Consider the following 19,594-nt stretch of genomic DNA (forward strand, 5'->3'; position numbering starts at 1 on the left):
TTATGATGATGATGATAAGATGCTTAATCTGTTATAGGCGGACTTGAGACGCCGAAAAATAGCTGTTACTGTTACCCTGATCTTGCAGGGTATGCAGAACATTCCGATAGAAAACATTATACAAGTGTCACCAATTTAACAAAGAAACTGGGTTTGAGCCTATACACTATCCCAGTCCAACATTTAGGAGGTGATTCTTTGTACTGTATTCCAGTATAATAGTTTTTCATAATACATGACAAATTATCACGGGCGTAGGAACCGGGGGGGGATGGGGGGGACGCATCCCCCCCCAGGAAATCATCCGGGGGGACAGATAATGCAAAAATCCCCCCCCAGGTCCGCCAGCCCCCCTCATGCTGCAGACGCCTGAGCGCTCTGCAGAGAGCCTCAGGCGGCTGCAGCTTTGCCCGGGGTGGTGCGTCCATGAGGGCGCACCGCCCGGGCACAGCATGAGGAGAGGGGCTGACAGGAGGGAAGCGCTCAGCGCTCCCTCCTGTCACTCCCTCATGTAGCGTGGCCGAGCCCTGTATGAGGGCACTGAGTGTGCACTTCCTTTTAGTCCGGCCGGGTACAAGAAACAAAAGCTCCCTGTACCCGCGGACCATACAGAGCTCGGCCACGCTACAACACAGGTAGGGGAGGGGGGAGGAAGAAATTAGTAGGGGAGGGGGAGAAGGAAATTGGTAAGGAAGGGGGGAGGAAGAAATTAGTTGGGGAGGGGGGAGAAGGAAATTGGCAGGGGAGGGGGGAGAAGGAAATTGGAAGGGGAGGGGGGAGGAAGAAATTAGTAGGGGAGGGGGAGAAAGAAATTGGCAGGGGAGGGGGGAGAAGGAAATTGGCAGGGGAGGGGGAGGAAGAAATTAGTAGGGGAGGGGGGGAAGGGAATTGGCAGGGGAGGAGGGGGAAGGAAATTGGCGGGGAGAGAAGGAAATTGGTAGGGAAGGGGGAGAAGGAAATTGGTAGTCGAGGGGGGAGGAAGAAATTAGTAGGGGAGGGGGAGAAGGAAATTAACAGGGGAGGGGGGAGAAGAAAATTGTCAGGGGAGGGGGAGAAGGAAATTGGTAGGGGAGGGGGAGAAAGAAATTGGTAGGGGAGGGGGGAGAAGAAATTGGTAGGGGAGGGGGGAGAAGAAATTGGTAGGGGAGGGGGGAGAAAGAAATTGACGGGGGGGAAGGAGAAAGAAATTGACAGGGAGGGTGGGGGAGGGAGAGTGACATCCATCACACACACACAATCACACACAATGCACCCCTTATACACAGAAAAACACACAATGCATTACACAGACACACACACACTTTACTTTTGACTAGGGCGGCAAAAATCATTGCACCGGCCCTGGCCCCGGTCTCCTAGAACTGCAGAGCAGCGCCTCACGCTTTCAGCCCTGAACCCTGAGCCTAGAGCACTGCTGGTGTCTTCAGTACTGTAAGTACAAGAAGATATATTACTTGTTTTATGGGGGTTAGGAGGCTAGGTGGTTGGAGGGGAGACGATTAGGGACGGGTGGATAGAGAGGTTAACCAGGGATATCATACTGATCACATGGAATGCTCACATCTAGACAGGGATATCAGTCTGAGCACATGGAATGCTCACATCTAGCCAGGAATACCATACCGAGCACATGGAATGCTCACATCCGGCCAGGGATATCATACTGAGCACATGGAATGCTCACATCTAGCCAGGGATGCCATACTGAGGACATGGAATGCTCACATCTAGCCAGGGATGCCATACTGAGGACATGGAATGCTCACATCTAGCCAGGGATGCCATACTGAGCTCATGGAATGCTCACATCTGGATAGGGATGCCATACTGAGCACATGGAATGCTCACATCTAGCCAGGGATGCCATACTGAGCACATGGAATGCCTACATCTGGATAGGGATGCCATACTGAGCACATGGAATGCTCACATCTAACACTATAGTCACCAAAGCCACAACGGCTAAGCGTAGTAGTTTTGGTGTTTATAGCATGTCTCTGCAGGCTTTTTAATGTAAGCGCACTGCCTTTTCAGAAAAAGGCAGTATTTACATTACTGCCGAGGAATACCATATCAGGCGGCCACTAGAGGTGCTTCCTAGTCCAGTGTTGCACAATGTGCAGCGCTAGCATTCACGCTGAACACTCCTCATAGAAATGCATTGATTCAACGCATCTCTGTGAGGAGATGCTGATTGGTGCAGCAAAGTGTTTTGTCACGCATTGGGTTGGCTGATATATATTCAAACACTGTACATTCCTGTGCATTGTATTGATGAGGTGATCTGTAATACGCTCACAAACTGCACGTTCCTGTGAGTTATTTTGCTGTAGAGCTTGTGATACACTCACACACTGCACTTTTCCATGCATTTTATTGCTGAGGTGTTCTGTGATGTACTTGCACCTCACACATTACTGTCAGTTGTATTGCTGTGGCACTATGCGATACACTGATATGCTTCACATTATATTATTTCACACACACACACACTTAAAATGTAACATTATTATTATTATTATTATTATTATTATTATTTTATTATTTACATAGCGCCATCAAATTCCATAGCGCTGTACAATGGGATAAACATCTCCCAGTTTACTGAATAAGAATATACCCGGCGAGTAAGAATGCTATCCCCCCCAGATTTGTGGGGGTTCCTACTCCCATGCAACTTATAAAAGGAAATAAAAAAAAAAAACACACTAAATAACATGCATTAATACACTTTCATGACCTTTGAAATGATGCAGAAACAATAAAAAGAAAAATAACAAAAATAACAAAAAGAGGAACAATTGAGTGCCCTAATTAAAAATTAACTTTTATTAAATAAATTTTAAAGGAAATAAATACATATACTATATACAAACCAAAAAGTGAATATAAACTTGCATACAAGTGAGAATAGGGTGCAATGGCCAAATAATTCCCACTATAAATTGGTAATGGATATAGCGTAATATAAGTATGTTAAATCTGTGTATAAACTAAGTACAGTTTTAGCAATAATGTAGCAAAAATCGGAGGACCTCCGAGACTGCAGACCTGCAACAAATCAATGTTGCAATTATGGTCTGCTAAAGCAGAAGCTAACGAATTGGCTGAACAAAAAACTACCATAGACGTGATCTAAAATCATGGAGGAAAAAACCTCTGAATATCGCCAATAAGATCAACTTGCTAGTGCACAGGAATCCTGTGAGGGACCTGATTGTGGATTAGATCGGGCTGTATGGTTTTCTCACCCAGTATTCAGTGAACGGGATTCAGAGGCTGCAAGTTAGCACAGAATCACCAATGTCCCCTGGTCCAGTTTAGTAGACCAATCACGTAATGTAGTTGCAGCCACTGCAAAAACTAGTAGATGCAGCGTAATGGTAATGTTGTTATATCATAACATATGTAGCATATACGTTAGCAATAATGTACCAAAAACGGAGGACCTATTCACAAGTTTTCAGTGTACCTCCGAGACTGCAGACTTTGGAAACCCATATCTCCCGAACCATTCATCCGAATGACTTGATTTTCGAATATGTTGTCCCCCTGAATAAGGACTATCCAGCGATGCTGGATTTAAGGGTGTATCATAGGTATTTGGGGTACATCCAGGAATTGGGGAAAAGGGTGTACGGTATAATTATGTTAAGTGTTAATCTAAGGGGAGGAAATGTGTGGGAGGTACATCCATGTGATTGGTTAATTTCATCCTCCCCCTGGGAGTGTCCTGTATGTACCTGTTTGTAATAAAAGCCAGGCTGGGTGTCCCAGCCCAGAGTTCCTGCTTAACCCTCAAAGCGATGTGTCGTCTCGTTCTTTGGGGGGAATTGGATTGTATGCTGACTGCCAGGAGTGTAAGCTGATGTCTGCTTTTCTTGTTCAGCTGTTCCAGTGTTCGTGTGGTTCCAGTCGGGAGAGTGGTGTTTGCAATAGCTGCCTGTGCATCTGGAAAGGGGGATATCGCCTAAACTGGGTTTTATCCTCTTGTAAGGGAAACGGTTTGTTACAGTCGCCAAGACAGTATTTAGTGAACGGGATTCAAAGGGTAATAGGCATACAAACGGTCTTAAGCCCACACTGCAAGTTAACACAGAATCACTGATGTCCCCTAAACATATGTAGCATATACGTAGCAATAATGTAGCAAAATAGGAGGACCTGTTCACAAGTTTTCAGTGTACCTCCGAGATTGCAGACCTGCAACAAGACAATGTTGCAATTGTGGTCTGCTAGAGTAGAAGCTGACGAATTGGCTAAACCAAATTAACATAAACGTGGTCTAGAATCATGGAGGAAAAACCCTCTAAGTTTAGCCAAGCCAGTATTCAGTGAACGGGATTCAGAGGGTAGTAGGCATAAAAATGGTCTTGAGCCTACACTGCAAGTTAGCACAGAATCACCGATGTCCCCTGACGCGCGCGTTTCGCCCACAACTCATCAGAGGGGAACCGATGTGTGGTACATGGCCAAGTATTTAAAGGGCATACAGTCACCTGATTGGAAGGTTAAAAAAAAACGCTGTTTCAATTGGCCAATGGCAATGAAGGAATTTTGTGACGTTAGATAAGTCCAAAACTGAAAGGGTGTTTAACCCTTTCTGAGTTTTAAAGCTCAATCGCTCTTATAGAGACAGTTAGTCAATGTGGTAAGTTACATTGACTGCAATTATAAAAGCTCAAAGATGTTTTAATATATGCAAAATTGTGCCGCAGAGTTAGATAATGAAAATTAAGTTGGAACCCACCCGAAGAGGGCAGTGAAATAGTACGCTTACATAGCATACTGGCAGAGAGTTAGATCCCTTTCTTTTGGTTATGTTCAGACTACAGAGACTTAGTATGATTAAGAGTTGAACGTCACAGTATATCGTGACATAAGCTGAGTCCAAAGTTGTGAAGGAATTTAACCCTCTCTCGTCACGATCGCTTGTAGACAACATTAGAAAATGATGAAAAACTAAGAGGAAAATAAATAAATGACGTTGACTGAAACTCTATTGCAATGACATGGTATATTTAAAGAGTTAGTAAATTGAATTGGTAATTTGAATGTAGTAAGAAGTTTAGCAAGCCGATTTCTTCAGGATGACAGGGTGTTGAACACAATGAAGTCATATTAAATATGCTTCCTACATTCAATAAGGCACATCCAAGTTTCGTTTGATAGCATTAGATGCCGTGGTGTGTGTGGCTGTAAACAGATCGGCTTCATATGCTGAGTATCGGGTATTGTGTCCCCTATACTTAGACACTTAATGTAATATGCATATCAGCATTAGAGATGCTTTTAGAGAAAATAGTAATAGTGTCCCAAAATAATATGATCACTCTGGGAGTCAAAGTACTTAGGGAAAAATAATGATAACACTATTGTAACAATTACAACATGTAGCGTACAGTACTGAGTAATTGTACCGCCCTTCCAAAGTGACATTAAATGATACAATAAACAATAAAAACAACCAAGTGCATTCTGTATTTTCCAAAATCAAGGTACATGCAACACCATAATTATATAAATTCAAGCAGCAATATTTAAAATCCTGTGACTACCCTCACTGACTAGCATGTGGGTGTAACTGAGCAGATAAAGTACCCTCCATTCTACTGGCTCAGTTTCATATCGTTTTTGCTCAGTAATGCATACACTTTAAAAAAAAAATAATAATTGTGCTATAAAATTTCTTTGTAAATGGGTAATACAGAGGAGTAACAGAATTAACGTGCATTCTGTCCCAACTTTTGCGTATAGAGTATATTTTTTAGTTTGGGTACAGTGGATAATTAAGGACCATTCCAGGCACCATAACAACTTTATCAGAATGGCTTACCTGAAGTCTTCAAGTCAGCGCCCAATCTCTCTGCACTGCACCTGAGCTTCTGTTCAAAGTCAGAGGCTTCAATCAGGAAGCCTTGACCAGGCTCCTGTAATAAGCTGTGAGTGTTAGCTGGTGCTCTCCGTTTATCAATAACTCCCCAATGAGAAAACAGAGTAAACAAAGCATACTTCCCAAAGTTGTTATGGTGCCCTTTTAATTTCTAACATAACACTATTAGAGAAGAAAGTGGTGTATCAATCAAGTTCCACACACTCAAAAGCTGTCTCAATATTTCCTAATTTTGTTGGATCTTTAGACAAAACAATCAAATATGGCCCTTCATACACACCATCTCACATCCCCTTTAACATTTACTAATGCTACCTGGGTATATCTTAAACAACTGTGCACCTCCTATACACTATAACATGATTCTGAAAACTGGTTTGAACAATGCTCTCAAATACTTTTTAATACTCCTGAATAGATAATTAAATATTCAATAATTATTTCCTATTGAATAAAAAATAATTTTATAATTTAAAGGGTCTTTAATCAAGTGGTTTTGGTTGCCCTCTCGTTTCAACCGTCCAAAAAATGGTGCCTGGTGGCAATAGAGGGAGCTGTCATCTCCCTGCTCTGCTCCCTCACACGCCCTGCAGTGATGCCCGGAGCCGGAATATGATGTCATTCCGGCCCCAGGGCATACTAAACAGTGCATGACAGGGAGCAGAGCAGGGAGATGACAGCAGCCCCATTGGACACCAGAGGATGCCTAGCCACTCCAGCTCTCCAAAGGTAGGGAGGCTGAGTGGATTTCAATTAAAAGATATATTTTTAAATTACAACTTTTGAGTGTGAGTGTGTGTATGTCTGTGAGTAAGTGAGTGTGTGTCTGTCTGTGAGTTTAAGTGTGTCTGTCAGTCTGTCGAGCATGGAGATGTTGAACATAGGTGCTTCACATTGTCCAGGACTAGACTAGGGAGCACCTCTAGTGACTGATTGAATGACGGCACATTAAGCTGCAGAGGTTCTGGTGACTGTGGTGTCCCTTTAAGAGTTGTATTTTTGTCACTGAAAATTAAGCCTTGTTAGTTAAAAAAAAATGCTGGCTCCTCGCATCCCCCCTTTGCTGGAGGTGCAGTGTGGCGATCGGAGACGTGCCACATATGATGGAAGTGTAAGGGAATATCTCCCTTCTGGGTACAGGTAGTGATCACAAAAAAGGAAATTACGGGCACGAGCCTCTACCTTGAGATGGATACCCTGCTACTCCTACACGTAGATACATCTTTAACTAAATTTAAAAACTAATTGATGTATTGTGTGCTCACTGCTGTCAAATCAGTAATTGCGAGCTTCTGGAAAGTGACCTGAATACCTAGTTTAAGAGAACGGATAGCTAAAATTTACAATTTCCGTGTCCTAGAGGAACACCCTCTGGAGAAGGTTTGAATGACCTTACATACCCCTGCTGTTGAGACTTGAGCCTATCCTAGAAAGGCTCTATACCATGTGAGTTGGACATATATCTCCTCTGCACCATATTCAAATTCTATTGGCATACTGAACCATTATGTGTTTAATTTTTCTGTTTTAGACAATATTGACTCCATATATCCCCACGAGTGGATAAAAGTGTCATTTGAACTCCCCAATATTTAGTGGGGTAAGCAAATTCCATTAGCACTCCACTGAGTGATTCTCTCCTGGGCGCCCCTCTTCATTGTACAAGCATGCCCCCGGACCACCAGGGAATCTAGTCTGCCCCCTCTCTGGCAGCAGGTAAGAGGCAGGAAGGGGGGAAAAGCGTGATCAATTTTTTTCTTAAAAAGACACATCCCCCCCTCATCCCTTATCCAACACCACAAACACACACACTGCATGCACTACACAAACACAGACACTGCATTCCCTCCACACACTGCATCCACTACACAGACACTGCATCCATTACACACTATATTCACTACCCAGACACTGCATCCATTTTGCACACTTCATCGACTACACAAGCAGATACACTGCATCCACTACAGAAAGACAGACACTACATTTACTACACGCACTGCATGCAATTCACACTCTGCATCCACTACACAAACACAGACACTGCATCCATTACACACTACATCCACTACATAGACACTGAATCCACTTCACACACTGCATCGACTACACAAGCAGATACACAAACACAGACACTGCATCCACTACATACACACACACACACACACACACACACTATATTCACTAAACACACTGCATACAATTCACACACTGCATCCACTACATAAACACACACTACAGTCATTACACACACTGCATCCACTACACAGGCACTGCATCTTCTACACACACTGCATCCACTATACACACACACACTCTGCATCCACCATACACATATACAAACTCTGCATCCACTATACATATACATTCATTTTGTTTGGGAAAGCGATTTGGAACAGTTTAACAATATGATTTACTATACTGTGAAATTATTATACATATGTCTAGCTAAATTCTTATCTATTGGATTTTTTTTACATTTGTGATTGATTAATAACATTGAAGAATCTTTAAAAATTGAACCATTACTTAATTTGGCAACATACAATAAAGAATGGAAAATCACCTCTAACATATATATTAAAGATTTAGCAATTGATATCATAATGCAGTTCAGTCCTGGCACAGCCAAGGCACACATTGCATAGGAGGAGGAAAACAAAGCGGTTTTCCTGACACTATACTGCCCTGAGGGTGCCCCCACCACTCAGGGTCCCCCTCCCGTGCCGCTGGTGACCTCTCCTCTCCCGCCCACGTCACCTCCCTCATCCGACGTCAGTGGAGCCGAATGCGCATGCGCGGCAAGTGCTGCACGCACATTCAAAGTGTCCATAGGAAAACATTTCTCAATGCTTTCCTATGGACGCTCTGCGCGATGGATGCTAAATTCGCATCCAGCGTCGCAGATGTGCCTCTAGTGGCTGTCCGGAAGACAGCCACTAGAGGCTGGATTAACCCCAAATTTACTTTAATCCAGCGCCGGGCTCCCTCGGCGTTGGTGACCTCTCCTCTCCCGCCGACGTCAGCTCCCCCATGCGACGTCAGTGGAGCCGAATGCGCATGCGCGGCAAGTGCTGCACGCGCATTCAAAGTGTCCATAGGAAAACATTTCTCAATGCTTTCCTATGGACGCTCTGCTGCGATGGATGCTAAATTCGCATCCAGCGTCGCAGATGTGCCTCTAGACAGCCACTAGAGGCTGGATTAACCCCAAATGTAAACATAGCAGTTTCTCTGAAACTGCTATGTTTGCATCTGAAGGGTTAAAACCTGAGGGACCTGGCACCCAGACCACTTTATTGAGCTGAAGTGGTCTGGGTGACTATAGTGTCCCTTTAATTGACTGGGAGCCAAATTCGGGTGCTCAGATCCAGAGCTAAATCTATTTATAGATTTCTACATTTCATTTTATTTTTCAAACTTCACAAGCACATATTTGTTAAATATAGAGATTAGTAAAAAGAATGTTCAAATCCGGGAAAGGGTATTCTTGACAGGATTATGTTCAGGTAGCTATACAAATGTAATCTATAATGTGTATCTGACGTTGGCAGCAAATGCATTGCTCAAAGGACCGAATTAGCTTACTACTGTTCAAGTGTAGCAGGAGCCCTCACACAAATTCCATGCCCAGTATGTAATGATATTATTGACACTTACAAAAATCTTTCATGTATACAAGGAAGTTAAAAATAATGCAGTAAGTCTATTTTTATAAATATATGTAAATAAATTAAATCAATTTTCTCCAGTAGTTATCATTAATATCAGAATTTCAGCCATGGTTACGGTATAATTTAAGCAATGTTAAGCAATATCTTAACAGTAAGTCATAATTTGAATAGCAAACAACATCATAACGAGGCAGTTACACATATGTCGAAGTCACACTTCTAAAGCAAGTGAAATTGCCAGTCTAAATGAAAGTCATAACATTAAAGGGACACTATATTCACCAAAACAGCTTTAGCATAATGAAGCAGTTTTGGTGTATAGATCATATCCCTGCAATCTCACTGCTCAATTCTCTGTCTATACATCACTTTTGTTTTTAATGCAGCCCTTGTCGCACCTCCCCTGGGTGCGACTGACACTGCCTGCATTAAAAAAAATGGTTTAATTTGAAACAGATGTTACTTTAAAAATGTTCTGCTCTGTAAATTGAACTCTAATTACATACAGTATGCTCCTGCAGGGTCTAGAAGGCTATTAACAAAGTAGGAGATAAGAAATTCTAAATGAAACAGAATTTTCAATAAAGAAAGTGTAAACATTAGCCTCGGTGACTAGGGTTGAAGCTCATCAGGCTTTTCTCCCAAACGACTAGGAAGGGGATTTTGCGGAGGTACTCGTCAGAGAACATGAGTTCCATCACTAACCATAAATTAGGATTAACAAATTAGCCCCTATCGATAGGTTATGGTTAGGATTAGCAGTTGGATAATGGGTAGGATTGGGGGTAGGATTCATTGTTGGATTAAGGTTTGGATAAGGGGCAAGAATAAGTGTATGATTAGGGTAAAATGTATACTTGTGGGGTCTCATTGTACTCGAGAAGCGTGTCAGAATACAAATATGGTGTGTTTACATTGTTGGTGAATTTTCCAAAAAAAATAAAAAAAATTATATTTTGATTCATGTTAAAATGGTTAAATGGAAAGTGTCATGCTCTAGAATAGCCTGCGGACAGTACTCTATGCAATTATATAGTTCTGTTTAGAAGTATTGGACTCAGTAAAAAAAAAATCATTGTAATCCCAGCATGCCAAATTTTGCAAGGTTTTAGCTTTAAAACCATAATACATTCCTTGCAATATTTGCTTTATAACTTCTAAAAATCTCCTAAAATCCTAGACTTTGTAAGCATTTTAACAATCAGGACTAACTAGTGTATCTATTTTGAATTTGTTTTCTTTAGTTACACTTGTTTAGAAATTATTAAATGTAAAACTAAGAACAAAAATGTTTTTTAGTTTTCTTTTTTAATATTTTAGTAATTTTTAACATTATATTATATATACATGTAGGGTATCAAAAGAAAGCATTATTTCCCTTTTTAAAAAAATGATATGTATGGGTGCACTTTAATAGAAAACTGTGGTAGAATGAACTTGGTCAAAATTTTGACTCATTTCAATAGAGCCATGGTCCATAAGGGTTTATTAAGCCAGCTAAAGTACAATGCTCACTAATTGTTACACCGTTGAATTCAGAGCGAATTTCAAATTTTGTAGCCGAAAAACTTAAAAATGTTTGCTATATTTTCATTTCAGGCTACTCGGGCCTAATATTTTAATTTATATCTAAACATTTACACTTTAGTGATAACATTAACAGAGTGTATACGTTATAATACAATCCTGATATTTTTTACATTACTTCTTAGATATAAAAAAAATATTATTTATTAAAGGGGCACCCTAGTACCATAGCCCCTGCTCCATCACACAGTATTTAAACTGTTTTCGTACACCATGAAATTACTTACGAACAAAGTACATCTAAGGGAGAGAGTGTCAGGTTACTTCTTAGAGAATTGGGGGGTAACCCCTGAGAGTAATACTAACGAACAACACCTGAGCAAAAAAAGAGGGGGAGAAAAATTAAAGCTAATAAGAACCCTTTTGTACAGAAGCGAAGTAACCCAATTGTAAAACTTAACTTTTATAAGAAATATCATAAAGACAAAAAATTGCTTAAAAACATCCCTATAGTTGGGACTAAATCTAGTAATGATTAGTAAAAATGTATTTTATAAAGTAGATATTAAATAAAATAAATAAATAAATAAATAAATTCTCATACACATAAAGCTGCCTAGTATAACAGTATGGCTAATATGTATCAAAAGTGCTGAAAGGAGCACTCACCTCACAGGCAAAGCCTTTCTCCGCAACAGAAGTTGGCTACACCGGCAGTGAGAGGAGCCCGGCACTGGGACTCTCAACCCGCCACTGGGACCTTGTTGAAACCCTACTTACGAGGTATGGCTCAGACTGTTGGTGCACAATGAGGCACGGAGGCCTGGAGTTTCTCAATATGATGCGGGACTTTGCTATGGCCCTGGCCGGAGTGGGGTCATGTGACTTTCCGGGCTGAACTGGGGAGAGCACTTGGCCATTCATTTTACCCTCTCACCACTGAATAAGTGGGGGAATGCCTATGCCCATACCTGTATTGCAAAAGTGATCATAGGAACACGTTGCTGTCTTTTTTGTTTCAATAAATCTGCCTGCGGCTTTAACACTCTGAGTGCCTGGGAATCTCTTTGCTGCCTATGCCGATACCTGTGTCTCCTTACTTCTGCCTCCTTTTCCACCATTTTGTGTAATTTAAGTTATTTCCTTTTCTTGACCTACAGCCAGCATGGGGCACCCTGGGGAGATCACTCTGTTATATATCACATTGTTATATACCTGTGTCTAATACTAACATTTGTGCAGATTACTAATCATGACTATGTTGAAATATTGGATACTTCTCTTGTCACTACTCAATGTCATGGTTACTGATATATTGTTTGCCTCATGCACAACAAAAATAAAGAATTATAAAAATAAAAAAAAATGCTGAAAGGAGAAACTATCTATACAAACAGAAAGATTATCCACCTAAGCGAAAACAAAGTATCATATCACTTGTATGAATATGTGTCTAAAAGTGAAGGACGGAGTATTAGCTAAACTGCTAAATAGTAGAGGCAGCTCGGGATAACTGGAAGAGCCAGTTAGTGACGAAACGCGTGTCGGGACGCTAGAGTGTGTCTGTGGTTAACGATAAGGTACGATGCTGCAGCATGATTTAACTATGGAGACAGTACCACTAATTACCACACTTTGATGTCTATTTTTTCTTTTTCTTGTATTTAAGTAATTTTTTTTTTACTTTTTCCTTCAGTTACTATTGCATTTAGCTACTATTTGTGTTGATTTTTATTAGTGCTGTTAAGTAGGGACTAGTTTTCCTGCTACTCAATAGAGACTCCAATTTAGTAATTTCATGATGGGATATTCTGGGGGCCTAGCTTTTTTAAAGTGTGCCTTTGAAGGCACAGCAGTATAGCACATGAATATGGTGTCTTCATTCTGTTTTATCCATATACCGAGCTGCCTCTACTATAGCAGTTTAGTTAATATTCCCTTTTTTAATCGTTATTATACTTTGTTATCACTTAGGTGGATACTGTGGATACTTAGGTGGATACTGTGGATACTGTAGATAATTTCTCCTTCAGTACTTTGGATACATATTAGCCATACTGATATTCTAGGCAGCTTTATGTGTATGAGGATTCACTTATTTGTTGTTTTAGTACACCATGTACAATGATGTCAAAAAAGAGAAAGGATTGTCCCCTAGATCTACTAATAACCCGCGGGACCCTGTGATTGTCAGACAATTTCCCACACCCCATGTGTAGTAGGAGGTGTTTTATTAATAATAATAAGGGAACAGACAAGTCGCCCATAAGAGCAGTGAGAGCGTATCATTAGGCGCACTTACTCTACCCGAAGAAAACTCAGTCCATAACACAGCAATTATGTGCATGGGCTACCTAGAAAGGGGCCAAGCAGCCTGACACTCTCCATTTTTTGGCATGACTGTCCCATGCCACTTCATCAATGACACAAACATGGCCACAGGCGTGCAAACAGCTGCGCTCCTCCCCACATTCAAACCTCATAACAATTGGAGGCACACTTCCTTTCATTGCACAAGATGTGTTGGACTGCTGAATAAGCTAAAAGTGTATACAATGTCCCTTTCAGTTTTCCAACAAGCGTTGTTCACAGCATCACCCAAGTAGTGTATACGTGCTGTGTGCACAGCTTAGACAGTTGCAAGGAGACAGAGACATAAGCACAGGTTGTTATGGTGTTATGCTAGACTGTTAACTCGTTTGAGCAGGCTCCTAATCAATATACTGTTCCTGTAAGATTTTGTAATTGTCTCGTTTATTGTTAAAGGAACACTATAGGATCAGAAACACAAACGTGTATTCATGACCCTATTTTATTAAAAAAAAGACACTATGTAGCCCCCCTGGTCCTCATAACTATAGTAATATCTTACCTTATGTCCAGTGCCGCGTGAGTCTGCTAGCGCTGGCTCCACCCATGCTTGACCCCCTTGGCTGACATCGACAGAAGTGATGATCTCAGCCAAGGAGGCGGTGCGTAGGGGCGGAGCGAAATGCCACCCTGGCCAATTAGCATCTCCTCATAGAGATGAATTGAATCAATGCATCTCTACGGGGAAAGTTCAGCATCTCCATGAAGAGCGTGGAGACGATGAACATCACTGTGACCCAAAGAGCACCTCTAGTGGCTGTCTGAGGAGTGGCCGCTAGAGATGTTCCTAGGCTGTAATGTAAACAAGAAAATCACACTGAGAAGTGCGGAAGCGCCTTTAGCGGCTGTCAATGAGACAGCCACTAGAGGCTGGATTAACCCTATTATAAACGCTATGTTTATAGAAGAAAGGGTTAATCCTGGCTGGACCTGGCACCCAGGCCACTTCATTAACTGAAGTGGTCTGGGTGCCTATAGTGGTCTTTTAAGCTTTAGTTGTTCTGGTGACTAAAGTGTTCCTTTAAATATTCCCCTTTATAATATTGTAAAGCACTGTGGAGTAAGTTGGTGCTATCTATATAAATTCCTAAAATAATAATAGACCCTATAAGTGAAGAGACCTCTTAATGTAAAAGATAGATAGATAGACAGACAGACAGACAGACAGACAGACAGATAGATGCTGTGTGCATAATATAATATGTGTGTTTACATACCTTACTCACACATATTTACTCATTTTATTTTGTTGGAGTTTTCACAGTATTTCCTGTGTTTCAGAAGTTCTGCCAGCCCTGTTGTGGTGGATTATTTTGAGAGTACATTAAGATGTGTCTCCTACCATTGCATGTTGGTGGCAGGACTCCTCCTGCAAAAGCATACAAAACCCTCCAGTGTTTGGGGACCGGAAACTCCTAATGAGATTAGTTGGTGTGCGCAGACATTACTTAGCCATGACTAAATGTGTTCTCTTCCTGCAGCCTGTGGAAAATTCAAGGGAACATTTTCCCTCAACAGCAACATCAGGTCTCCTAACCTTATATACACACAGATACATATATTGCTATGCATAAAAAAAATAAAATAATAAAAATCTCTCCTCTTCTAAAAACAACACTGCTCCCCTCCTGTAGGATTTTTATTGCTAGTGATGGTCTTTATTAAATGTCTGAACACTACAAAGGGAGCTGCAATGCACAAATACATAGACCTGAGTAAGGAAACCACAGAGTCTCTTTTGTGTGCTCCAGTGACTCATTTTCAAGATGTTGTCTACTGCCAGTTTCAAACCGGAAGCTCAGGGCAATTAGTCTTACTGTTTCCAGACAAGCTGGACTCACACAACTTTCTTTAGGAGAAGAATGCACTCCCCCCTACCCCCCTGGCTGGCTGGCTGGCTGTGTTACTGCTTCATTCACACTGATGGCAATCTCTGCACAGCCACCCAGCTGGGTGATGCTCTGCTAGATAACCTGGCATGGGGATGGAGCTAGCAATCCTACAGCCAGCTCTGTCTCTCCTGGAAACCTAGCAACCATGGAACTCCAAGTTACTGTACTTGTACAGTAATTGCTGGCTGAGCTTCATGAGAATTCCAAAAGCCAGAGGATAGGAATCACTGACAGACATATATGCTCCCCATCCCTTTACTGCTGAGATACTAGGAGCACAGCCTGCTATATCTGTCATGATGACAGTGACATGTAAACCATTATTTATGACTGCAATTACAGAGTGATTAACCATAGCTAGAAGACTCCTCACCCTCTCCAGACCATAAATAACAGACATTAAATGAAAAGTGAGCTTGATCTCTTATTGCAATGAACACACTCAAAATAACACAAGAAACAGCCATGCAAACATAATCAGCCTTGCTTGCACACCATTCAGTAAGTCACCATCCCACAAGGAGACCCCCTTCCAACAAAAGAATGAGCCCTAAACTCACAAATCCACTAGAATTCTACAGCAGGGGAGGGGGTAGGCAAAAAAAATAAATAAAGGAACCCTCCCAGAAGTACAACTCTTATCATGCAAAGCCAGCCTGCACCGTGATGGAGAGGTGCAATGCCACAACAGCTGGAGTGATGTCCACCCCTTGCAGCAGAGTACACAACATGCAAAGACGTTACATCCTAAGTATACAATTCCTGATACAGTGTATACAGTATTTACATACCCAAACTGCTGGAGAAGTGTATGGAGTTTCTTCTTAATTTTGCTTTTACAATGGACCTGGTAAAATCCCTTCGTTTTCCATGCTGACAGTCGTCTGCAAACGTTTCTGTTGTAATGAGATCCTGATTTTTTTTCTTTCTTTTCTTTTTTTTTTTTTCAGTGTTGTGTGTGTATGTCTGTGTGTGTATGTGTGTGTGTGAGCAGGAAGTTGGAATAGTCAGACAGAGAGCCGGCTCACTTCCTCTGTTACATTATTCCCTGGCGGTTTGCAGTCTGTGTAAACAGGTTTTTCCTTCCCTCTCCTTTCTCTGCTGATGTTCAACATCTTTGTAATATAAAACATACATATAGTAAAATGGCTGAGATTAACTGCATGGAGTTTACACACACAAGACACACTACTAGTGCCCCCACCAGTCTGCTCTCCATTTCCCCCAATTCTTGATTAGTGGGAGGGAGGTCTTAGATGGTGCCCCCCCCCCCCCTTGTACACTTATAAAATATATATTTTTTTTTTTTTAAAAAACATCAGTATGAATAATAGTACTTATTATATTTCACGTATCAGGGGCAATTTAAAAAATATATATATTTTTATTTTAAAAAGTGTGTGTATATATATATATATATATATATATTATTTTTTTAATATTTTTTTGGGGGGGGGGGGGGGATTTAAGATGTATATGCTACTTTATTTTCCTAAAAAGTTGTGATGTGTTTTCATGTACTGCTTATTTTTGTTTACTTTATTATTAGTATTGTTTACGTTATATTCACCTTTTTAAAGACAGAAATACATTTTGCTTTGTAGCATGGAGAATTGTATATGTTCCTCTCTCTAAGGCTTTTCAAATAAACAAACAAACAAACAAAAAGATAATTCTGTATTAAAGTTCTTTCTGTTGTGCAGAAATTAAACTCTTAAACTTGGTATAATGACACTAATTGCTCATGTGAGCAAAACCCCTGTCATACCTTCCTGTATACCTACAGTTATCATTTATTTTCTTGTTTTTAACATTGCAGGGGGCAAAAAATAGATCCTGTGGGAGGCAATAGTACCTTTTGATCAACCCCTCTGTAGAATGTGTTTATGCTTTATAACCTGCCCCTCCTCCCCCCACCAATTACCAATGATAATTATCTGACTACATTATGTACCCTTCCAAAAACATTTTTTTTCTTTTCTTACTACAGTCAAGTCTACCTAAGCATTTTTCTTACAGCAGCTGTTTGGCCATTTTATATAACTTACATCTTACTCATGTTGGTTTGGATACATTTAAAATGTGGTTACAAGCAATAATGACACAGGCGCTGGCTTTGGGGGACTCATCCCCCTCCCTCTAGTAGGGATAGGGTCTGTGGTGGCGGTTTTCCTGCGCCAGCAAGTTTGGTAAATGAATAATGCCCGGACGGGCTTGGGGAGTCGCAGCCTGAATTTGGTTGATGACGAAGGACAGGCTGAAGAGGCTCTGGAAGAAGTTTAAAGTGTACCTGTCTGCTGGGTAAAACCAGCAGCTGACAGTACTTGGTTATGCTGGTTTAAATAAAGCTGTGGCCGTTGCCCTTACCCACTTAACATGGTGTTGCGTTACTTATTGGGAATGGAAGAGTAACAGGATTTGGTGATCGAAGGATTCAGCAGTCATGTGTTTATAACCTGCCCCTCCTCCCCCCACCAATTACCAATGATTATTATCTGACTACATTATCTACCCTTCCAAAAACATTGTTTTTATTTTCTTACTACAGTCAAGTCTACCTAAGCATTTTTCTTACAGCAGCTTTTTGGCCATTTTATATAACTTACAAAATATCAGTAATGATAGTTATAGTAGTGGTACAGAGCACCGCAATTATGGAACGACCTCCCGCACACTTTCAAATCTTCCCCAAGCCTTAAGTCCTTTAAGAGATCCCTCTCTACATACCTCAAAACAGAATGCACGTGTTATGGTTGATTATATATTTCCTACCTGTTCTATGTTAAATGTTGTATATATTGTGTATTAATATTGTTTTAGAATTTTATTGTACCCTATTGTATCAATGCAATGTTTTGTGGACCCAGGGCATACTTGAAAGCGAGAGGAATCTCAATGTATCTTTCCTGGTAAAATATTTTATATATATATATAAAATAGCAAAAGATAGCACTCCAAGGACTAATCTAAAATGTTACTTTTATTTACCTCAACTAAAACATCACAAGGTCAACATTTCAGCATGATCCCCTCAAGCTTTCATCAGGACACCTGTGTGTCAAGCTGAAACGTTGACCTTGTGATGTTTTAGTTGAGGTAAATAAAAGTTACATTTTAGATTAGCCCTTGGAGTGCTATCTTTTGCTATTTTTTGTATTTTTGGCTGACAAGAACAAGGCACTTGATATTTTGATTGGTGGAGTGCAAGATTCTTTTGCTTTTTATTTTTATATATATATAATTGCATTTATCTTTGCTATACTAAATAGATGCTTATTTACAAAGTAATGCAGCATTGGTGGTAAAGGCGGAAAATGCAGTTGTTGAAAAGTGTACACAGACATTTACTGCAACATCTATTTTACAAGGCTGCAGTTTGATGACGCAACTGAAAATTGTTTGTCTATGATGCAATCACGCAGACTTAATTAAAGAAATTAGACTGAGTGCATTTGCATCTGGAAACATGGGAGCTTGAATTAAGAAGCCACTTTTTCCATTTATCTGTAAAATGTATTATATACACACAAGGAAATTCATTAAAGGGACACTATAGTCACCTGAACAACTACAGCTTAATGTAGTTGTTCAGGTATGATCTATAGCTCCCTGCTGGCAATCTAATGTAAACACTGTATTTTCAGAGAAAATACAGTGTTTATATTGATTGATAGGAATACCTCCAGTGGCCGTCACTCAGACGCCCACCAGAGGGACTTCCTATCATGCAGGGCCCTAAAAAGGCCCTGTACACGTCAGACGTTTGAAAATACGTCTGACGTGTGCAGGAGAGAGAAGGCACTGTGTGCGCGCCTTCTCTCTCCAGCCTGTCAGCAGAGGAGGGGGGCGGGCAAAGACCGCGAGCTGAGCTGTCACTCAGCTCAGCTCGCGGCCGCGCACACCGCGCGCATGCGCGGTAGTGCGCTCAGGACTTCAGAGGGCGGCATGAATGCCGCCCTCTGAAGTATGTGCGCATGTGTGGTGAAGCCGCGCATGCGCACAAGGGAGCAATGACGCTTCCAAATGGAAGCGTCTGATTGCTCCCTGCTCGCGCCCGCCTATTTCGTCATTTTGACGAAATAGGGGGCGCGGCTTCACGAGGCTCCCGGCGCTGGAACCAGGTGAGTAAAGAGGCTTGGCTGGAGAGTCCCTTTAAACATTAAACACAGGATTTTTTTCAGATGGACTAAATCCAGTGAAAATGGCTGAATTCCGACCCAAATGGCAATTCTCATTTT

The 19,594-nt window shown here is 41.1% G+C and overlaps 1 protein-coding gene across 1 annotated transcript in view; it reads right to left on the bottom strand.

Annotated features, from left to right (window-relative positions):
* Positions 1–16,356, bottom strand: part of ELK3 (ETS transcription factor ELK3) — a 58,767-nt gene extending 42,411 nt beyond the window's left edge. Inside the window, exon 1 of the mRNA XM_063447171.1 lies at positions 16,148–16,356. The gene's annotated coding sequence lies outside the window, so the exon portion shown is untranslated. The remainder of the gene's footprint in view (positions 1–16,147) is intronic.
* Positions 16,357–19,594: the final 3,238 nt, after the last annotated feature.

Source organism: Pelobates fuscus, chromosome 3 (genome assembly GCF_036172605.1).
Source record: "Pelobates fuscus isolate aPelFus1 chromosome 3, aPelFus1.pri, whole genome shotgun sequence".
NCBI lineage: Eukaryota > Metazoa > Chordata > Amphibia > Anura > Pelobatidae > Pelobates > Pelobates fuscus.